Source organism: Castor canadensis, chromosome 13 (assembly GCF_047511655.1).
Source record: "Castor canadensis chromosome 13, mCasCan1.hap1v2, whole genome shotgun sequence".
NCBI classification, from domain to species: Eukaryota; Metazoa; Chordata; class Mammalia; order Rodentia; family Castoridae; genus Castor; species Castor canadensis.
Window position 1 is genome coordinate 91564535 of NC_133398.1, and position 9034 is coordinate 91573568.

Below are 9034 nucleotides of genomic sequence, written 5' to 3' on the forward strand. Positions count from 1 at the left end.
ACACTGAGCTGCAGCCCCTGTCTGTGTCCTACTTTTCAATACTGCAGTGCCCTAAGTCAAGGAAGGGAAGAAATTCACCAAGTGTCAGACAGCTCACAAGCCTCTACCCAAATATGCGGTCTCGGTGGAGTGACCGCGGCCTTCATCCTACCCGGTACTGGGCAGAAGGGAGCTGAATGACCTCCAATCCCCTCTTACTTGAGATCTGTGAGAATCTCCATTTCCCCTTCTGGATATTTGGTGGGCATAGCTAAAAAGAGTGCTATGTTTTTAATTTTTTTCTTTTTATGCCATGTTTAAAATGTCTAACCCATCAGATATCTCTGCAAACCACATAAGGATGACATCAAGCTCAGACCTCAAGCCAAATATAAAAAGACATCTTTGAGACAATTCTGGAGAAATCTGAATATGGGCCAGAATTGGGTGATGAAGGTGGAGTATTCTTCAGATGAAATGCTTGGGACCAGATACGTTTTAGAATTCAGATTTTTTCTGATTTTGGAATATTTGCATATGCATACTGAGATAGCTTAGGGGTGGGACCCAAGGATAAACATGAAGTTCATTTGTGTTTCATGTATATCTTGTCCTCACAAGCTAAATACACTTTATACAATATTTTAAATAATCTTGTGCAAGGAACAAAGTTTCATGGCAAGGAATTTTCTACTTGAGGTATTAAAGTTTCAGATTTTGGAGCATTTGAGAGTTCAGACTTCAACCTGTACAGAGAGGTTATTATTAACATCTGAAGTGTCACAGAAATTATGAAGGAACTGCCCCATGTACAGGAGAAATTACTAGAATCCTGGATTTTGCTTGAAAATATTTTAGCAAAGATAGATTAAAAGGAAAATTTGGGCCAGGCTCAGCTGTGCAAATCTGTAATTCCAGCTACTTGGGAGGCAGAGATCAGGAGGCCAACCTGGGCAAAAGGTTATCAAGACCCCATCAATGAGGACTAAGCATGGAGTTAGGAAACCCCATGGCTGAGAACCATGGCTTGGATGTTGATGAGGAATCAATCACATCCCAGAGTGCTGACATTAACAAAACGGCCTGTAACACACAGCGGGGGCTTGCTGACCTGCAGCCCCTGGAGCATATAATAACAGACTCCCTCTGACCTTTTAAGGCAAAAAGTCACCCTGATCAACATGAGGGAGAAGTTGATGACATGTAGTCCAGTCTCTGAGAGTTAATAACACATAACCCAGTTTTTCGGGACTGGCCACCCCATCTCTACAGACACCAATAAAAGCTTCAGGTCTCTGGCCCCAGTGCAGTGCTCCTTCTTGAGTCTGCCTCCCTCCTGTTGAGGGAGTGCCTTTGTTTTGCTTTCACATGGCTTTACTTACTAAACCTGCCCCAATCCCATACTGGCCCCACAGCCACACTCCCTGTGCTCAGCTGCCCACTGCTTCTCTGTGCCCTAATAAACTTCATGCTTCTCCTACTTGTTTTGGTAAGTTCTTTTGCCAACTTGTGGCATCACAAATCTCTGACACCATCTCAACAAGACATGTTGCTCATATCCATTCATAACCATTCATAATCCCAGCTGCACAGGACCCGTTGGTAGTAGCATTATAGTCAGCGGCCAGCCTGGCCAAAACTGGAAGACCCCATCTGAAAAATAACTAAAGCAAAAAAGGGCTGGAGCACTTAGCAAGGGTGAGGCCCCTGAGTTCAACACCCTAGTACCACAAAAGAAAAGGAAATGTGATTGTAACAATTAAAACAAGTTTTGTTTTAGATTTTAGGTTTGTTTGGGGTTTTTTTTGTGGTACTGGAGTTTGAACTCAGGGCCTATACCTTGAGTCACTCCACCAGCCCTTTTTTGTGATGGGTTTTTTTGAGGTAGGGTTTCTCAAACTATATGGAACCGCAATCCTCCTGGTCTCTGCCTCCTGAGCAGCTAAGATTACAGGCATGAGCCACTGTCGACTAACCATAACAAAAGTTTTGATGATTGTTGAAATGTAACATATAATTAAGGACTCACTGCACTATTATCTTTACTTTTGTTTATGTTTATGTTTTTCATAATAAAATGAATTTAAAGGTTGGTGGAGTGGCTCAAGTAGTAGAGCACCTGCCTAGCAAACAGGAGCCCCTGAGTTCAAACTCCAGTACAGAAAAAAAAAAAAAAGAAAGAATTTAAAGTTTAAATTTGAGACAGCCCAAGGTTACCAGGTGAGCAAGCCCTCTCCCAATATTCTCCCTCAGTGGTAAAACCTGGATGGAGACAGAAAAGACCACCCAGGCATAGAATCTGCTTCTTGCCCCAACAAAGTCCAGCAACGTCTTCAGGTAATGAACGCAGACAAAACTCAACAAATTAGAGTGGATTCAGGGCTGTGTGCTTCAGACAGTATTGTCGCCTCTACAATGACACAATTGCTCACTGCCAGGAACCCAGAGCAGCATCCCTCACCACTGGATCCCAAACTCCAGCAGTTTCTCCTGGGAACTTGCTGAGCTCTAACGGGATCCACGGAACAGACTGGGCAGTGACTGGGCCCTGAAACTTTTTCTCTGGTGACTCTGGAGCAGTCCAGAACTGGGAGTCGTGGATGGACATACCAATCTCACAAAACAGGAACACTTCCTGGAAAGATCCCATAAACCCATCCCTGGGAGAGCCCTAGAAGGAAGGGGCTGGGGCCCCAACTCCGCGTTAGTGCCACCACTTGCTTGAGGTTCTGGGGTGTCGCGCCATGCCTGGGCGCCCTGCCTTCTCAAACAACTGTGCTTTACTTTCAGGCCCCTGGCAGCATGTCACACCCCAGTCAGCCCAGCTTCTCTCTTTCATTCACCAGGGCAATATTGACCCCTGCCAGCTGCTAAGCAGCTCTTCAAGGGAGATCTTCCAACACACAAAAAATACAAGGAAGAGCCAGACAATGTAACAACCACTGCTTTGCGCTCCACTCAGGATCCTGTTTTGCATCTCCACTTGAGGCCTATAAATTGAACCTTGAGGGAGGGGCCCAGAACTCCACCGCAGGGAGTTGGTTACAAAGGGAAAGGGTTGCCTTGGGCCAAGCAAAGTGAAACACTGCCACCAAGTGGCTGCTGTGAGTCATCGCAGGCTGCAGCCTCCTTTTCCGGCACCTGCCTCCGCCAAGATGAGCTAGCACGTGATAGACCCAGTGAGCACACACAGGCCTTTCCGGAAATCCTTTTTCCTAAAACTATTTTATTCACATTCAGAGAAATACATTCACATGGTGCAAAACCCGTAAGGTTCCAAGTGGTTGCTTCCGGGGTTAATGTGGATTCCACTGGACGCTTAAGTAGGTGTCTCCACCAAGACTGTAAGCCGGTGCCTGCTGTCTCACCTGCTTGCCGCTGTGTCTGTTCCGGGTGCTCGTGCACACACACGCGCGCGCACACACACACAAGCACTTACCACAAATCTGGGCTGATTGAACAGCAACCAGGGCCTAAGGCTAAATTCTGCAACTCCCAGGAGGTTGTGAACGACCCTGAGTAGCAACCCATGGGGTGAGAAGGCTGAATTACTCTCAGCTTCTCAAAAGGTCCTGATGATCCTAGGAACTGAGAAATTTAATCTGCACCGATGTAAAGAAACCTTCTAATGGGTTACAGCTTGAAATGGGGGCCAGGAGAACTTACAGAAATTTCCTCTGGGGATCTTTGCAAAAATTGGTAATAATGAATCCCATAATGCAGTAAAGGGCGGGCTGGCGGTTCCTGGGAGGAGCGCCGTCCTTTTGCTGGGCGCCTGTGGCTCTTGGTGGAGCCACTATAGCGGAGCGGTCAGAGAAACTTGGGCTAAGACTTGGGCTTCGGGTGAGAGAAAACGGCCTGCACCGTGCAGACTCACACCCGCACACACAGCGGGCCACTAACGCTGCGGCGACAGCACTTGTCCGCGGGCGGGGGAAGAAGCCTCATGGCCATAGGCCCAGGACTGTGGCGCCCGAGAGATGGGTGGCTACCAGAAATCCCGTGCTTCTCACCCCAGAGGTGGTGATCGCCCAGGTCTGCAGAGTGCAGCCACTGGTGCACCTTGGGAGCTGGCAAGGCCTGCCTGCCAGGTTGTGTGAAAATATTACTGTGTACCACCCACGCCAAGAGTCACCATCCTGCCCAAAGACGGCCTTTGGGCTTGCCAGATACAAAGAGCTTAAGCAAAGGCAGTTTTTATGGTGTTTTGTAGTGAATTCTGTAAAATCCTTTGGCTTAATTTGTGACTTTTTTTATAAGAAAGTGCTGATAATATGTGGACGTCAGTCATCCCATCATGAGTCTTTCACTTATGTTAAAAGCAGCTGTTCACAGACCTCAGTGATGTGAGCACTTGGCTCCAGAGTGACATGTTGCAGATATGCAGAAGGAATGGGTGACATTTCCTGTTTTTCATGATGCATGTTTCTGTATATTGATGTTGGGTAGCTATTTAAGGTATTTATAATAAATCTGTTTAGAATCAATCAAGGACTTGTCTTTTTGTTTTTAATGATGTGTGAACAGAAGTAATGCTACTTGCAGCATTTGATTTTAAGGAGTCAATCAAATAATTGTGTTTAGAGAAATGGAAAAGCCAGGATGTGTACCAGAAGGAATCTAGGACTGTGAAATGTTGTAACTAGCATCTGAAAGATGAAACCCTAGCACAATTCCTTTATATCCAGGAAACTGAGGCCCAGGGAGCTGAAGTAGCTTGCTGATGGTCCCTTATTCATTCTCCACTCCCTCTCCTGGGGATTCCAGCTGAGAGCCCCAGGTCTCAGAGTTCTTGTTGTCCCTCAGGACCTTCCCAGCTATGAAACTCTGGGACATCAGCTTAACCTAGCTAAGCTTCAGTTTCCTCACCAACCCCCAGGTCTAACACTGCTTTTCTAGCAGGGACTGTCTCTTTCACCACCACCTATAGTTCTCACCCATCGGGTTGAAGCTATAACAGCACCCTGACTCTGGGTTGCCTTCCCACCAGCAGGCCTGGGGTAGCCTTGAGCACCAAGACTCTGAGGGTAGCTGAGGCATTTGTCCAAGCAATTTGCTTCTGGAGAGATATGCAAATACATTCACAAGCCTAGTCAAGTGGAAAGAACTCTCCATCCTGGGAATTTCAACTGCTTCCATCAGAGGGGGTAGAAGACCCAAGCAGAGCCCATTTGGCCAAAGTTCAAAAGACCTGAAGGCCCAAGGGAGCCACTTGGCAGTCCTAGGTCAGGTCGTCTGAAAAGACCACAGAGATTTAGGTAGCTGAGCCTCTGCCTAAGCAAAGCTAGGTGTGATATGGGTACCTAGAAAGGTCCCAGGAGAAGGCTAGAGAGTGTTCCCCAGCTTTCTGACCAGCTCCAAGTAAGAGCAGCCCAGTCATTCTCAGCCTCCTCCTCCAAGAGGAAAGGGCTTCCTTCTGGCTTCCAACCTCACTTCCAGTTTCACCCAGCTTCCCCCTCCCACTTTCTCCTAGAACCCCGACCCCAACCTTGCTCCTGGCTTCCACTGTTAAAGAAAAAGTGTTCAAGGCACTTGGAAGAATGGTAAGCAGGCTTTATCAAAGATGTATAGGGACCACTACAATGGGGTCTTGCTGTGGCAGAGAGAACTTGAACTTGATGCCAAGCCTAACTCCACCTCACCAGGTAAGCATGCCATTTTTGGAAGAGGGCACCTTCTCTTCTGCACAAAAGCGACTCCTCCTCCAAAGCACCCCATCCTAGGGCTGCTGCCATCCAGTGAAATGGTTTCTCCCAGGGGTCAGCAGGTCTGGGCTATCTGGAGCCCTCCTTCCCCAAGCCTGGAATGTGCCCTGTCCCTTCTTCCCTTCAGCCTCCCCAGGAACATCCTCTGTGCTGAGCACCCTTGTGTCTGCCATCCCCTGCAATCCCTGCAGAGGTGAGAGCCACTCTACCCTGAGTTCAAAACCCCAGTCCCCCTCCCCCCCCCAAAAAAAAACCTGAACAGTCAGAGCAGCAAGCTTCTCCCATCACTTTCTCCTTTTACAAGTTCAGTTACAAGAATAGGGACACTTAGGGGCTGCTGTACTTGCCTTCTCCTTTGAGATGTAAAGAAGCTGCAAACTCTTTGAATGGGTAAGGACAGAAAACTGGAGGGCATGTCTGGCATATGGAAGTCCTGAAAGTCCCCTATTGTCTCTGTGTTTGGGATAATAGACCCGCCCTGAACCTGTTGTCTCTAAGGATTAGGAGTTGCTAGACAGACACGACCACATGCATTTCCCCTGCTTAGAAAGTATAAACACCCCAGATAAGAACCACCATTTTCAGTAGAAAATGTTCCTCTCTCCGGTTCCTATCTCTCTCTACTTTTATCTTGTTTTACTAAAATAAATCCTTGCGAAAACTTCCACTTTGTGAGTCCCTCCTTTTTGTGAGATTCCTTGAAATGCCTTTTTGTTAGATAGCAGTTAGCCATGAATAATGCAGATATGCAAAGACAACCTAAAATGGAGGATTTTTCAAGGTCTCTGAGATTTAAAAAGAAAAATAAGTCTTAATTAAATTTTACAACAACAACTCTTAACAGTCTCTGTTAAGATCAAAGTAGTTCACCAGGGCCATGGAATGTCAACAGGATGCTTTTAAGTAATCCAGTCAAGGTGGAATCAAGTTCTAAGACCAAAGTAGTATCAATAGATGAGGAGACAGATATGGAAATTACATTATTTGTAATAAATATTACACCAATGGCTCACGCCCGTAATCTTAACTGCTCAGCAAGCAGAGATCAGAGGATCAAGGTTAGAAGCCAGCCCTGGGGCAAATAGTTCATAAGACCCTATCTCAAAACATCCCATCACAAAAAAGGGCTGGTAGAATGGCTCCAGGTGTAGACCCTGAGTTCAAACCCCAATACCACAAAAAAAAAAAAAAAATTGGAGTGAGGAAGTAAAAACTAAAAGTGAACAGGAAGACATAGAGATGCTCTCTGCACCTGCCTTCCTCTCTGAAATGGTAAGGTGCAGCAAGCTTCCCTGAACAGGTAGAACAGAAAATCGAAGGCCTGTCTGGGAACGAGAAGTCCTAAAATTCTCCTGTTGTCCCTGCATTTTGGCTAGGCCTAGATCACGTCTCCATGTTTTAAAATAATAAACACATACTTACCTGGCAGGGGAGATACCATTATCATGAAGGTGGTTTTCCCAGGGCGAGGCTTATCCATTGCACTCGGGATGTGCTGACCCCTGCAATTTCCCCGAATGTGGGAAACTCGACTGCATAATTTGTGGTAGTGGGGGACTGTGTATGCACTCTCCCCTGAAAAAAATAAAAACAGCACCCATTTTGGGCACCAAGATCCATTGTCTGGGTCGCTAAATAACATGACCACGTGTATTCCCCAGCTCAGAAAGTATAGACTACAGATAAGGACCACCATTTTGAGTCTCTACTCCCATTTCCCCCTCCCCATTTTTCCCTACTTTTATCCTGTTATATAAGGCCCCAACTCAAATTAGTCTAACCTACTCCATTTTGTAAAGGATCTTGTCAGGCACGGAAGGCTTTTTTACTTTGTTTTGCAGAAACTGTTTTTCTGAACTCAAGTGGAACCCCACTTGTATCTTATTGACCAAATATTTGATGTCATAGAAAAGATTGTACAAGCTAGCACACAGCCACCTTGGCAAAACACTGAAAACCAATTACACCAGCCGCTTCCTGGGACAATCAGCTAAACCAAAAAACCAAAACATCAACAGGATATTCCTTCTATATCTCAAATACTTATAAACCCCAGCCCATGCTCCTACTGGGCTGATACTGCTTAGTGTCTGACCCTTTTCCCTGGAAAGTGAAAACTTTGCTTCTGTTTCAGTTCTTATTTTTCTGTGATCTTTCAAACCCTGCACACCGCCCTCACAGACTGGACCAAACATGTTATTCTAAACTCCTTTCCTAATAAAGTCTACTATCACTTTCCCCACACTTTCTGTCTTGGCTGAATTCTTCTCTTACCAGTCTGCAGAACCAAGGTAGATGGCTGCACTGACTTTCTGATAACACTTTTCATTGTAGATCCCAAGTTCCTGTGTTTGCATGGGAGTAGAAGGCTGAAGGACCCTGTCACCTTTCCCCACCACTGGTAACAGGAGGACCTTCCAGGTCAGAGAGCTGGGGCTTCACTGAGCTCAGAAATACGTGTATAAACAAATTGTGCCTGTTTGAAAATGAAGGTTTCACTCATGTCTAATGGGCAAAATTTGGTCTAAACCCATGTAACAGTGAACAACCGTTATCCACCTGCTATGGTTTGAATGTCCACACCAAAACTCAGGTTGAAATTGAATCCCCACTGTGAGGTATTAAGAGGGCAGAAGCGTAATCAGCTATGATATCTGGAGGTGAGATCTTTGGGAAGTTAGGAGGTTAAATGAGGGCACAGGATGTGTCTCTGATCTGATGAGATTGTGGCTTTATAAGAAGAAGAAAGACCTGAGTTAGACATTCCATCTCACCATGTGACACTTTGTGACTTGTTGAGGCTTGGCAGAGTCCCCATCAGCAAGAAGGATGTCACCAGATGCACCTGATCTTGAATTTCCCAGCTCTCAGAACCATGATTTTAATAAATTGTTATTCTTTATAAATTGCTCAGTTATAGCATTCAGTTATAGCAACAGAAATCAGACTAAGACCTTGCTCCCCAGGAAAAGATCTGATCCTTGTACATGACCACACAAAAGGTCATGTCTGCAACAGAGAAGGAGAAGAAAGATGCATATTGGGGGCCAGTGGAGGAAGTGGTGGAAGTTCCCCAAATAAGCTCTACTGCTCACAAATGCTTTGAAAAGAAGCATCCAAGGTTTTAAAGTCTTTAAGATTTTATGTTTATGACTTTGGGGAAAAAATCAATTGTTACCTTTCCTATGCTTTTTTTGTTGGTGGTAGTGGTGGGACTGGGGTTTGAACTCAGGACTTCACACTTGCAAAGCAGACGCTGTACCTCTTGAGCTGCACCTCTGGTCTTTCTTGCTATGGTTATTGGCTGGCCTCAAACCTCAATCCTCCTGATCTCAATCTCTCAAGTAGTT

At 45.8% G+C, this 9034-nt stretch overlaps 1 non-coding gene across 1 annotated transcript; it reads left to right on the forward strand.

The window, feature by feature from the left end:
- The first annotated feature begins 7098 nt into the window (after positions 1-7098).
- Positions 7099-7262, forward strand: LOC141416057 (U1 spliceosomal RNA). Its single transcript, XR_012440983.1, has one exon. It is a non-coding gene; the product is annotated as a U1 spliceosomal RNA (small nuclear RNA).
- Positions 7263-9034: the final 1772 nt, after the last annotated feature.